Raw genomic sequence first — 14,767 nt, 5'->3', positions numbered from 1 at the left:
TCTGAACATTTGCAAACCGCGGGCGGTACATTTCTGAAGTGGCTCCCGATGGCCAATCTCCGGATTGCGCTGTCCGGTCGTCTTGCAGTTCCACGATGGTCCTGCAGTCCTCCAAAGGAGGCAACAGCAGCAGGGGCTGTGTTGCTGGGCCACCATGACGCAAGTGGCCTCGCTCTGGTCTATCCCATCATCTCAGCAGTGCCTCCAACAAAAGAGTTACTGTTGTTTATTGTACAAAACAGACAGGGACAGGTTTTTGGAGCACAGGTACCCAAGGAACATCTCATACATGGTGGGCTAGCAGGCCCTTTTTCTAGCCAGATGACGCAACTACAAGTGTCACCTGGGAAAACTAGCCCCTAAACCTAACGCTATCTCAGGTTGACTCTCCGAGTGGTAGGGTCAGTATAGAGCCATATAGAAGGAAAGATTTTTGGTAGAGAAGGGGTCAGGTGGTACGCTTGGGCCGTCCCTAAGATTTGCTACATAAGAATTGTTACAATGGGAAAGTTAGTGATTGGCTAAACTATAGTGGCGTCAGTGGTTGGCCCCTCGTATTCTGATTGGTTCGCCCATGAGCCCCCAAGCCTGGGACTATCGCTGTTCCCAGCTCGTGGTATACCTGTTGCTGGTAACAATGTATGACTATGTGTCCGTGGCGGACAATGGACAGGTCTGACTACTGGCTGTTGGGTGTCCCTTTCCCATCGCTGTCGGTGTCCAACTTGTCAATTCGTTGTTGCAGTCTGAGTCCCAGACGTGAGACCCCAGAGCTTCTCTGGTCTGTGGGGCTTGGCACCGTATTAGGTCGACCTGGTCATGTGTTCTGAGACTGTGGCTGGAGCAGAATTACGGGTATTTGATTTTTTTTTTTTACAAGTATATACCAAAACAGTAATATAGTACAGAAGGAAATGTAAAAACACCAACATCAAAAGAAATCATTGAACACATTCCAGATCTTCTCATATGAAGATAACTTACATTTCAATTTGTAGATCAATTTTTCTGTTCTTGACAGACAGTGCATTTCCTGGACCCATTCCTCAAATGAAGGAGGGATCTGACCTTTCCATCCACGAAGAATTAACCTTTTCGCCACAATGGTAGCTCTAAAAAAACATTTTTTAAGGGCAGAGCTGACATCAGCCAGCCCAGAATCATCACCCAAGATTATTGTCTTAAAGTCCAGGACAGACCCTTCACCCAAAATCCTATCACACACATCACAAATTTCAATCCAAAAGTTCCTGACCCACACACAGCTCCATAGCATGTGTTCCAATGACCCAACTTCCTGAACACAACCCCAACAATCAGCATTGTCAGTCATGTCCCTTTTATGCAAAGTTTCCGGACACCAATACACACGATTCAGAATCTTAATTTGTCGAGATCTTTACTCAGATTCAGCGAACACAAGGAGACGTTTCCACACATATTCTGCCAGGTCTCAAGATCAATATCAGACCCAATTCTCTCACGCCACACTCCCCTTAGATTATCATTACTCTGAAAATGTGACACAAAAAGCTTGTATAACCTACTGGCTAAACCACCTTCCTGTCCATTAGAACCTGTCAGAAAAATATTCATGTCCAAAGAGTCAGACCAGTCCACCTCACCCACGGACCTCTTGAGGCGTCTATAAGCCGAGTCTGACAAATCATCAAAACCCCATCTCTCTCTCAGCTCAGCTGCTGTCACCACTGATCATCATTCCCCAAATCAGAGACCCGTTTAATATCCATTAGGAACCATTCAGGCCAAAAAAACGTCTTGGAATATCCCTAATCCTAGGATTCAGCCAGATAGAGACATTCTTACACTTAAACGCGTCCCTACCTAGCAATGACAAGACTTCAATCCAAGAGGTACGCAAAAAGGACGTAGCCAACATACTACCTCCCGGAATCTTAGTATTAGTGGTCAACATGGCTTCCAGGCCCAGCGGCCCATAGGCATTCGACTCTGCCACCGCCCAACTGTCCAATTCACCATTCAAAAACGGAACAAAAGAATGAGCAGAAAAGGCCAAATGGTAGGCCCTAAAATATGGAACCCCTAAACCACCTAAATAAATCAGAAGCTGTAATTTCCACAGACTAAGTCTAGGCGCTTTTCTGTCCCATAAAAATTCCTGAACAAGACAGTCTAGATCTTTCCAATAACTACTCTTAATTTTCAAAGGAAGCATGCTAGATACAAAGTTAATCCTGGGAGTCAAATTCATTTTCAGGGCATTGACTTTACCCCACAGTGAAAGATGAAGCAACGACCACCTTTCTAAATCCAATTTACAATCCCGTAAAACCACACTCATGTTCTCATCAACCATACGGGAGACAGGAAACGTCAGCCATACTCCCAAGTAGCGCAAGCGCCCATCACACCAAGTGAACCCCAGTCCCTCGACCAAAGTCTTATCACACATGTTGGACTGAGGCAACACTTCTGACTTCAAGCGGTTAATTTTGTAGCCTGAACAATCATGAAAATTCGACAAAATCTCCATCAGACATGGCAGGGACTCTTCCAAAGTCTGCAGCACCAACAAGAGTTCATTAGCATAAAGCCAAGCTTTTTGCACCACACCCCAACAATTAACACCACGTAAATTCGGTTCATTTTTGATGCAAACTGCAAGAGGCTCAATCGCTAAAATGAATAACAAAGGAGAAAAAGGACAACCCTGTCTTGTGCCCCGCCTCAAACAAAAAGGTTCTGATACCACCCCATTAGTCTTAACGTCAGCCGTCGGACCGGTATATAAAAGTGCCACCCAAGAAATAAAATTCTCACCCAGATTCATCTTCCTCAGTACCGAATACAAGTAATCCCAACTGACCCTGTGGAAAGCTTTCTCTGCATCAAGAGAAAGGACAGCGGCATCACAGTCCAATCCATCCGCCATTTCCATAGTAAGCAACAGCTTCCTGATATTACTGGACATACGCCGATTCTTCATGAATCCAGATTGCTCTCCACCAATCAAAGTCGGCATGAACTGCACTAGGCGCATAGCAAGCACCTTGGCCAAAATCTTATTATTGGTATTGATAAGGCTTATAGGACGATAACTAGCTGGTTGGTTGCAATCCTTACCTTTTTTCAAAAAGACCGAAATAGAAGCATGGTTAGTACTCTTAGGTAACGACCCTACCAATCTGCTAGAAACAAACATGTCTCTCAAGAGCTTCAAGGCCGAGTCGGGAGGATCCTGTAAAACTCACAAGGGAGGCCATCTGGTCCCGGTGATTTACCCACATTCAGCCCCGAAATCACGCTTTTGATCTCATCAATCGTTATCATATCACCAAGAAGATCACGCTCGTCACCCCTACCAGTAATACCAGCCTCATTGCTATACAAATTCTCATAGAAGTCACAAAAAATTGAGTTAATTTTGATGGGATAAATTGTAATTCTACACTCCATGTCAATCATAGAAGCAATTGCCGACTCTGAAATCCTTTTCTTCAACCGGTATGCCAGCCATCTGTCACAACGCTCTCCATTTTCGAAATAAGCACACTTAGAATAGAACAAACCACGCTCGGCCGTCAGTGACAAAAAGTCCTCCATTTCTTTTCTGAGCTTTTTCAAAGCAGCCAATTTCATCGAGTCTGTTGGGTCAAGCATCAGATCCCGAGAAACATTACCAATACGCATATCCAGATTAGGCCTCTTACTCTCATCTTTCTTCCGTTTACCACTGGACAGCCCTAAACAAACACCACACATACAACATTTAAAGGCTTCCCAGGTATTCGCCACACTGATTTCCTCTGAGCGATTCTCCATTACAAAATAGTTAGCCTCAGAAACAATGCGGTCCAAAATATCATCATCCAATAAAATAGAGGTGTTCATCTTCCATGAGAAACTTCTTTTACACTGAAATTTAAGTCTCAAATGCATTTCAACAGGGGCATGATCACTCAACAGAATATTACCAATACCACTAGAGACAATACTTTCCGACACATTTCCACCAGTAAAAATCATATCTAGTGTAGAGAAAACACCATGCGCACTAGAAAAGAAACTGTATTGACGCTTGTCCAGGTTCTCCAGGTGCCACATGTCTTTCAAATTGTGTTCCTCCAAGAGTGATCCAAGCGCCTGATGATGATAATCACAACGCAGGACCCGGCGATCCGACTTCTATCCAATATAGGATCAACAACAGTATTAAAGTCACCCCCAAGCAGAACATTAGAATTATTCAAATCTAAAAGAGTCTGTGCAACCATTCTGAAAAAGGATCCGTCATCCACTGTAGGAGCATATACATTGCAGAGAGTGAGCAATTCCCCCTGAATCTCAACCAATAAGGCAATCATCCGACCATCCTTATCTGCACTCATGCATAAAACTTTCATAGGTAATTTCTTCCGAAACAAAATGACCACCCCCCTTGATCTTGATGAAAATGAAGAGCCAAAAGCAGAACCAACCCACTCCTTTTCCAGCCCAGAGATCTCATCCTCCAATATGTGAGTCTCCTGTAAGAAACAGATGTCGGCATGCATATCCTGTAACATTTGAAACACTTTCTTTTTCTTAAGCAAATTATTGATCCCATTCACATTCCAAGAGACAATACGTAGGTCATTAAAAGCCCCACCAGAGCGGGAAGACATCATTATGCACTGCAGATCTAAAACATCAAAAGTAAATACAAAACAGGAGTGTTTACCAGTAACAGGTGTAACCTTGGTGCGGGGAGCACGGCGTGTAGATTGCAACTTCGTGGCCTTGGCTGTGGGTCTCTCGTCAGGGTTTGGTCTGCATGACCAGCATCTTGCAGCTCCGTCTGAGCTGCTCCGGCCTGGGGACTCTGGTTTGCGCCCTACCCTGGCCTAATCTATGGATGGCGGCATACAGTCCATAGTACCGGGGTCGTGAGGGGCGACATGGGTTCTTATGTATTAGTCCATATAAGGGCTCCATATTCATGGTTTTATTAGCAAAGAAGCATCTGCAACCATATACACAAGCTCTTCTGGCGTCTTGCGTTTCTGTGGTGCTGTAGTTAGCCTATGTGAAAAATAACAACGATGCATATGGGAGTTTGAGTGGTCCTCTACGTAATAGCACTGAGCATGTTCTTCGTGTGGGTTGGTGTGTGTCTGATCCAGGTGCTTGGTGACATGTGTGCTCTTGTCCGCTCACTATGTCGTCATGTCATCTCTAACAATGGCGATATTTGTGGGTGATGCCTAATCGAGTTGGTCATATGGTCGGTGTCAGCTCCACCCGAGGTCCCAGCACGTAGTTTGGATAATGCGCAGCTTGCCTGGGTGTGCGAGTTGTGGCCACGGTGAATCTTGATGTCTGTGGTGGCAGTGAGTGGGTCAAACTCATCCTGCGGTGGGTGTTAAGGTCGTGACATAATAGGCCATGGTCTGGACGAGATTCGGGGGAAGGGATCATCCCAGTTTCCCTCTTCACCTCTTATTTACTTTAACCCCAAGATTCACAAGCCTCACTGACCCTCTAGGTCGTCCAATAGTCTCTTTTATAGGGAGTCTTCTTGAAAACACTTCTAAATGTTTAGATCATTTTCTACAACCGTTTGTCATCAGCCTTTGCTCTTATATTCGAAAAACATCTGACATGCTCACAAAAGTTGACAATGTCAAATGGGAACCACAGTATATTCTGGTCTCCCTTGATGTAGTCTCGTTATATACTTCTATCATACACAGAGTGGGGATTAAAGCGTGCAAATTCTGTTGAGAATCTATATCTATTAGTCATTCACAGCACAATAAGATGTTGCTGGAGATGCTTCAGTTTTGTCTAGAGCACAACTACTTTCTACATAAAACCTCCACTTATAAACAAACCCACGGAATGGCTATGGGGTCATGCATGGCCCCAACTTATGCCAATCTTTATATGGAGTGGTGGGAGACACAGGTGGCATGGACAGATGAGATGGAAGAGTTTACTAATAACATAGTTGTCAGGTTCTGTTTCATAGATGATTTATTCATCATATGGGACGGTACGGAGACACAGTTATACAACTATGTTCATACTCTTAATGTCAACAATTTAAACTTGGAACTAACATATGTTCATAGTAGAAAAGAATTGGTGTTTCTGGATGTTCTGTTCATTGTTGAGAACAACAGTTTAACATCAAAATTATTTAGGAAAAAAAAACCTAGTTCCAATTCAACTCTGCATGCCATGAGCCATCACCCCAGATCATTAAACAAATTCGACCCCCTATGCTATGAAGAGTTTTTGAGAGCCAAAAGAGCATGCAGCAAAGATTCAGATTACAAGGTAGAAGCCAAGCAGATTGGCAAGAGATTTGTCACACAAGGTTACAATAAGAGGGTTGTCACAGACTGTTTTAATAAAGCAGAAGTCAACAAAAGATCGGAACTGTTTAGGGCACACACAATTAAGAAAAAGAAGATTATATTTATTACAGGGTATAACCATCAAGCCAGAAATATTAAACTCATTATGAAAAAATATTGGAATGTGCTTTGACAGATCCTGATCTTAAAAAGGTGCTAGATGAAGTTCCTAATGTGACATATCGCAAGGCTCCTACTTTGAAAACAATACTATCACCAAGTATGGTAGCCACGGAAGCCAAATCGTCAGGTCATTTTATGGAACAAGACCTGGTAGGTTTTCGGAAATGCGCAAATTGTAAAATGTGCAACTTTGTATCCAAAACGCCTTTTGTGAGTTCCAATGGTTTGAGATGGAGATATAAACACAAAATTACATGTATGACAAAATTTGAAGTGTACGTCATCACCTGTACCTGTGGCCTTCACTACATTGGCTTGACTATAGGAGTGCTTAAATTAAGAATTATTCAGCATTATAGAGCCATTAAGAATGGAGATGTCACCAATCCTTTGACGGGACATTTCATAGAGAAAGATGGTGGCAATGTGAAGGAAATGTCATTTCTGGGTCTTGCTCATGTTCCACAACATAAAAGATTGGGGAACAGAGAACTTAAATTAAGACAGTTAGAGGCATCTTTAATCTGTAAATTTGACACATTGAGATCACAGCGCCTCAATATTGATCCAGAAATGTTTGTGTTTCAACAATTAATTTAATCTATCTGACTAGACTTTATGAGATATTTTGGATCCTGTTGTTATATCCCCCTTTATAGGTAGGGGAGGTGATATTATACTTGTTTCTTCTTTTTTCTAGTATTCTGTGTATGATCTCTAAAGACATTGAAGATTATATGTATGCATTATTAATATACAGTGATTAAGTACACTAGCTGTATATAGTTCTACAACTCAGGGTTAGTTGCATTTGCACTTTATTTTCCAACATTATGTTGGAATTTTAGGGTATGTTGCACTTGCACTTTACTAATCATCTTACATGTTATGCTGCTTGATGCTTCCTTTGCACATCTCCCATGAGACAGACATGATTCACTATGTAGTCAGGTTGATGAATAATTGTGGATCTATGGAATATGAAGAATGTACGGACATTTTATTATCTCTTGCATGAACATTCCAGAATATGCTGTCATGACTGTCATTACTAATAGTTGCATTTTGTCATGAGATTTTGATTGCATTTGCACTTTAAAGGTGATTGCTGCTTTATTGAAGTAGATATGGGGAAACTGTTCTGAGTATGCTTCTGCACCCTGTTATATTTCATATTGCATATACATATGACAATGGGCAATTGGACGGCATTTAGCCGTGTTAATATCAACATACAGTGATTCTCCTATTTGAAGTTGGTTCTCCGCAAGAGGGCATTATGCCTCTTATTAAGAATGGAGAACTCTTTTAAAGAGGGTTTGCAGCTGCACCATGTCTGGCTTTTAAATCAACACTCCAAACCTTGGGACGTAATGGTTGGATTTTCATCAAGTAGATGAAGTCAAACCATGTTATAAAGAGGCGCACTAGCGCAAATAAACACATGATTATTAATTTGGTATATGAATGTTTTAAGTAAAGGAAGACAGCATTGAGCGATAAACTCATTTCCAAATATCTTGCATACTACGCTGGCCTGTATTTTATGGTTAGTGGATAGTGTTCTCAGTGACTACATTGACTATTAAGTCTTTCCAACATGGCGGCCCGCTTAATTCGTTAGTAAATGCAGTATTACGTGATCAGAAATAATGAATGAAGGGGGAGGAGTTGGTCGCTCAAGCCGCTTTCCTTTTGTTTTAAATGTAACAGTGTTTCATAAATGTGGAGTTTCATCAGCCTGAGGAAGCTTGGTAAATCCAGGCAGAATGCATGGCGATTTTCCACCCTGGGTGGTGAGTGTTGTTTGACCTACATGCCATGGGGTGGTTTTTGATTCATACCTGCCCCAAATTGCTATTGTGCATTGTTGGTTGTTCGTTTTTATGATTAAATAAAAGAGAGAGAAAGAGAGAGAGAAAGAGAGAGAGAGAGAGAGAGAGAGAGAGAGAGAGAGAGAGAAAGAGAGTGTGTGTGTGCGCGCGCGCTGGAGACTAAATGCAGCACCCCTTAACGATCAATGAGTTAAGGGAAAAAGAAATGTGTATGCAAGTAGGCAGTAATTGCAAAGGATCTACAACAGCCAAATATTGCAAATACCAACTCCTCAACATAACACACCCACAGCCCATAGATACTACGAGAATTGAGCAAATGCATCTGGCTATGAAAATGCAAACTGTGAATGTCGCTTCATGCATTAAGAACAAATCCAAGATCCAACTCGCATTCATGATTACCAAATAAAAGCCCAAAGACAAGGACACAAAACATGTAAAAAAAACTCACCCAATCAACAAAAAACACACAAAAATAATAGTACACCTGCTTTATTGCAAAGGAAATAGTTGACAGCGCCAATGCAGTAATACAATGAAATACAATAACACAGAGAAAGCAACGGGCAACTCGGATTAGCACAGAATCAAACATCAAAGCATAAATATGAACTGAGATGCAACAGTGTCATGAAAGAGTTATGTTGCACTTGACCATTTACTCACACCCACATTTGAAAGCCAGTATAAATAAATAAACAATACAATACAATACATCAGTACCCTGACAGCATCAGGAATCCCATCATCGTATGCACATCACAAAGAAACACCTGCATGAAAGAGCTGTCCCATAAATCATTCCCCACCCATCAAAAGCTGTATTAATACAGTCTATACCGCACCACCCCAATCAATGCACAGTACATGTCACCATGCTCCCTATACAAAAATGTCAGCTGCGTCACAAGCTGGAAGAGATTAGCTTGTGCCCTAGCTTGTTTAACTACTCATGGACATTGTTACACCAGGGGGAGGGCACACACGGGCAGAACATTTTAAAAGCAAAGGACATTGACCCACTACACCAGCCACAAATGCACACAGAAGAGGCAGATTTGATAGATAGCCAATAAGAAAATGCTGACAGGGCCCTCATGCTCTATCTTTTTCACCTCGAAGCAGCCAAGGTTGCATACATCATCCCAGTGATGTCTTAATTATAGTTTTGCATATAAAATAAAGAAATAGATACCATATTAATCTATGTTGCATCAATAATAATTAATGCTTAATTGGGAATTGTACTCAGCTGCATGTGAGTTAGTTATGACACCACACCATCATGTGTCTATAAATGAAAGAAACTCTATTTGTGTAATAATTCACCTTGCACGTCTATTAATTTGAATCAGCATTGGTTTCAAGAAAATAGCATGTCCTTATTTTGAATATTACAGGGTATCCCCTCTTAAGAGATGAGGCATCAACAACACAACTTTGATTTTGTTTGAATTGTCGAAACATTAATTTGCCAACAACACAACATAGAGTTCATTGATCTTAAACAAACACTAATTTGCCAGAAACACTGGTTTGCCAAGAATATAGCAGCATTTAATTTGTCTAAAACAAACACTGATTTGCCAACTTGTGTTTCACATTATAGATCCAATTAACGCTTCATTGATATTTAGTGAGCTTCTTCAGGGCTTATCCTAACCAATCGAGATTCAATAATTATTTAGATTGATTTTTCAAATTAATATTCATCCACAAACATTGTTTTATGGTCATTCCTCCTGTATAACATCGAGGTGTTCAAAATTAACAAATCAACAGAAAAGAAGAGGAACAAAAAAACATAAACACATTCATTACTAATAATCCAAACAAATATCACTGATCAAAACTCTAAACGTCCAAGCAATAGTCCTTACTACTACTTTTTCTTTCAATGTATGCCAACTATTGGAGTTGACTTCATTGTTAATAAATAACTTAATTCTCATTGATATTTTGTTCCTCTTCTATCGCACATCTATTGGAAAAAGGTTATTCATTTAGGAAAATTCCCTATTAATACTGCAAATATTCCTATTATAGTATGATATGGTATAGTAATGTTGATTTGCAAAGCACCTATACAAAATGCAAGTGTTTCAAAGCGCTCAAGGCGGAAGGCAACCAGGGGAAAACCAACAGTCATTCAAAGCCCTTGAATTATTTCTGATGGATACAAGTCTGCACAGGCAGAGTGGGTGCATGGAACAAGTGCACATAATACACTTAACATTGTAGATAACATCAAATATGTCTGACGACGATTCTGCAGTTCATGCAAGTGCACAGACAGGTGCAGTAGAGGGCAGGGGATAGGGGGGCAAGTGCAGTGGGTTGGGGGGATCAAGTGTGCCCAATCAGGCAGAATCTGGGGTCAGTGCTGAGAGATGCCACTCTCATGGTTCATTAACCAAGTGCAGTAATGATGAGGCAAGTGCAAGTCCAAGAGGCAAGTGCAAGAGGACTGGCAAGGGTGCCAGGGACCTGTGAGACTCTGAGGTACACCAGGTGGCCAGTCAATAGGCTGCGCGGAAAAGGAGGTAGAGAGGGATAGAGTGGAGAGATAGGTTAGCAGAGTAGTGGGCGAGAGAAGGAAGAGGAGAAGGGGAATCTAAGCATGGGTATCTTTACCCGTAATACTTATCACTGAATATAAATATAGATTATTGTACCTGACTGTTGTCTTGTACTTGTATATCATGGTACATTGAAATTGTCATGTTTGTTTCTAACTTGGAGTTGTTATTCCTGCTGTAACACGATAAAAACATTATTTATAGAAATGAATTCATTTATATGTATAAAAACATCTATAGAGTCACCATATGCGTTGAGAGTCTACATGCCTATTTCAGTTTTCCTTCATGTCTTTGCTTTTATTGATTAGTTGTAAATTCCTTATTGTTTCTGTTTTTATGTGTTTACATTTGAAAATTAAATATTAATTCCAAATAAAGCTGTGTGTCATCTTGTTTAATTTAATTTCTCAATATAACGTATTCGAGTATGTTACTCATTACTTATTTCTGGCTAATGTTCTCATTAATAATAGCATAGTAAGATATTGTCAGAAGGCAAACCTTTCAGTCTGCATGGACGCGATGGTGACACATGCCCCAACAAAGATGGTGCTATATGTGTGCTGTGGCAACAACACCAAGATTGGCGCTGTGATTTTCCTGTGCTGGTAACGTGACATCCTTCCCTCTCAGTCAGAACGGCTTCACCGGGAAAACAGTCGACTGGGCCGGTGAGCCTGTAAGTCGCAACTTTGCCAAGTTGTATTGATGCTGGTTATCTTCCTCTTTCCTTCTTGCTTCTCTTGGACGCTTCTTTCCTCCCCTTACCTCCCTGAACGCTGCTTCTCCTTCGTTCTACTACTTACCTCATCTGCTGATGTTTTTTTCCCTTTTGGAATTTCCCTCTCTGTGGGATCATTCCTTGGGAAAGCCTTCATCTTTTTCCTGTTACACCAGGGTTTGAGGTGGCTTCCTGAAAGGATAGATCCTACCTCTTCCCTGAACGCTTGCTACCCTCGACCCAGGTATAGCTTTCACATCAGAGATATTCTCACAGATATTGCCTCTGAATCTTTGCAAAATTCAGTATCTACTGCTACAGAAATCCTTTCTCTGTCTGATGTGGTTCAGTAACCCAATCATCCTGACTTCTTACTTACCAAACGTTGTTTTAACTAGCATGTAATCGGAGCATGATAAGCACGTGTTTCCGATGTCTTCTCGTGAGTTGTGCACCATTTTTAAAAATAACTGCAGTGGTTGTAGCAACAAAAAGAAGACTAATTTTTGTTTACATCCATAGTAAAAGGTGTAACCATCTTGGAATAGGCTGCTATAATAAAGAAGTGTATATTCATTTCTGTTTGTGTGAGTTTGCTTGGACTTAACGTCCTGTGTTTTTGTTGCTTTCATACCTTCTTTGTAATTAAAACAGTTTTACTAATTGTCACGGTTTTATTACATGGCACACTCCAGTCAGGGACTCCTTCCCGGACAATTAATGTGGCGTACAATAAAGCGATTTTTATTTTTAATAAACCACAGGTTTGTTTATTTGAGTAGGCCTCCAACCAATCTCGCACCCAACCTCCACAAACCCCCCATGTCACAATGGACCAGGAATCAGGCCAGTGTGCATCAATAAGATATTTATCAATTTATTATTTAATGGAAAAGGAAAATCAAAACATTTTACAGCCACTACTGTTGTAGTACACAATTGCACTAATCTCTACAAAACAATTCAGTGAAGATGTACTGTTACAATTCTCATAATCTTTAATGGCATCACAGAAAAAGATCGATTTTTAGAGAGAGATAACCCCAATGGTTTAGCACTCCCCCCTGCAACACTCACCCCCAAACATTAGCTACCTTGATTCCTTTGAATGGAAGGCAGTGGCAAGGAATAGGGATAGAGAGAGAAAATCGGATTTTGAGTAAAGGCCACCACCCCAGAATGGGAGGCCCGCTAAGGAAGTGAAAACCCATTTGTGGTGCAAAACAGCAGAATCAGATTTGGATTATTATGCACATGGCTACTCACATCTGCTATGGAACAGAATAAAAGGAAATTCATGTTGCTACACTTGAGGAGATAGGTAAGCTTAGAGACTACTAATCAGCACACTAGGGCAACGTGGAAATAAAGTAGAAAAATCGATTTTGGGGAGAGACCAAACTCAAAAGGAAAAATACAAAAAGCAAATGGAAATTTGTTTTACACTGGATTTACAATGAGAGGCAGCTCGGTGAAGGTGTATAGCTCAAAATAGGCTAATCGGTTTTCATTGACACGGACAGAGACACATGAGAGCTAGACCTGTAGGCAAAAGGGATTGCTCTCAATGGGACTATGGTTTGGGGTTTTATATTGGACAGATATAAATAGGAATTTGTGGGGTAAGGCACACAATGCACGTGCAAATTCGTTTTTCAGTTACAAGGAGACGAATTCTTTTGAGGCAATGCTTTAATCACTATAATTATTAAAGAAAGACACTAGGGACAAGGGGGTTAATTTTGAATTTTTAACAACTTGTACCGTGAATTTCAATAGGGAATTAATTGATTTACTTAAGAATATGCTTAGAATTTACACAAACACTGACAGGTTTACCAAAGGGAATATGCTAACATACACAGTCTAAACACAGATTCCTCTAGGGGAAGGTGACTGAATTATACTAGCAATGTGGGGTTGTCGATGGGGTTTTCAATGGGGTTTTCACTGGGTTTTCAATGGGTGCAATGCTAAAAAAAGAAGGGCTTATGCAATTTAGGGCTGAGGTTATTTGCTACTTACTAGGTAAGCCTTGGCTTGGGATTCTGGAAAGCCAGCTGGATATCAGGACACTCTGAATAGCTAGGCAAGGGGTCTGGTCACTCCACTCTCCTTGGTTTGGGATTCTGGACAGCCAGCTGGATCTCAGGACACTCTGGACAGCTAGGCAAGAAGTCTGGTCACTGCACTCTCCTTGGTATGGTTCAGCTGGATCTCAGGACACTCTGGACAGCTAGGCAAGGGGTCTGGTCACTGCACTCTCCTTGACATGGTCCAGCTGCCTCCTCTCCGTCCTTCTTCTCCTGTTTTCCCGTAATTCCTGTGTGTGTCCCTCTGACTTAGTACAGTCTCCTTTATATAGCCCAATGACATCACTCAATTTACAATCTAGGGGGAGAACTCTATAATTACCCCTACCCCTCGGATAGGACAGGTTACCATTCCTCTCTCCAACCCTGGCATGATTGGTCCAAGGTAAGAGAGCACCATCTGTCTATTGGCATTTTATTAGTCTTCTTTGTTCTCTTGGACACTTTTTGACAAAAACCCAGTTATGTCTCATAACTTCATATTTCTACTAGCCCCTGACATTTGCAATAGATATGCAGTTTGAGAGGGACATAGGGAATTAGGAAAGCTGATCAGCAACTCTGTATGAGGTAGCATGTCCTTTTTGCAAATTTTTGTCATTTTCCTAAAATATATAATAGTTATGACTTTGCAACTGATCAAGTATATTCCTAATTTCACCTTCCATCTTTCTATTAAATCTCATACTTGGCAGATCTTCCGAGCAGCCAGAAACTAGTCTTAAATGGCCATTTCAGTCCCCAAAGTCCTAAGAAAATGCACTAAAGCTTTTAAAAACCACCTGGAAATTACATAAAAGCATAAAATGGAATAAGTTGTCATTCTAATTGTTACAAAAATGCCTTAAATGGACTCTGACCTTTAATGTCAATTTGGAAGATCTGTCCCCCTCTGTGGGAGGAGCACTTTATCCCCCACAGCCGGTGACAAGAGATTTTGATTACCTCCCTTGAAGTTGCCAGTTTGACCCTGGTAGTTGGTGCAGGAGGAACTCATACCTCCCAGTCACGTTTTTAGCCACACTTT

This window comes from Ambystoma mexicanum, chromosome 8 (assembly GCF_040938575.1).
Source record: "Ambystoma mexicanum isolate Mex_15411 chromosome 8, UKY_AmexF1_1, whole genome shotgun sequence".
Taxonomy (NCBI): Eukaryota; Metazoa; Chordata; class Amphibia; order Caudata; family Ambystomatidae; genus Ambystoma; species Ambystoma mexicanum.
This window is presented reverse-complemented; position numbering follows the sequence as displayed.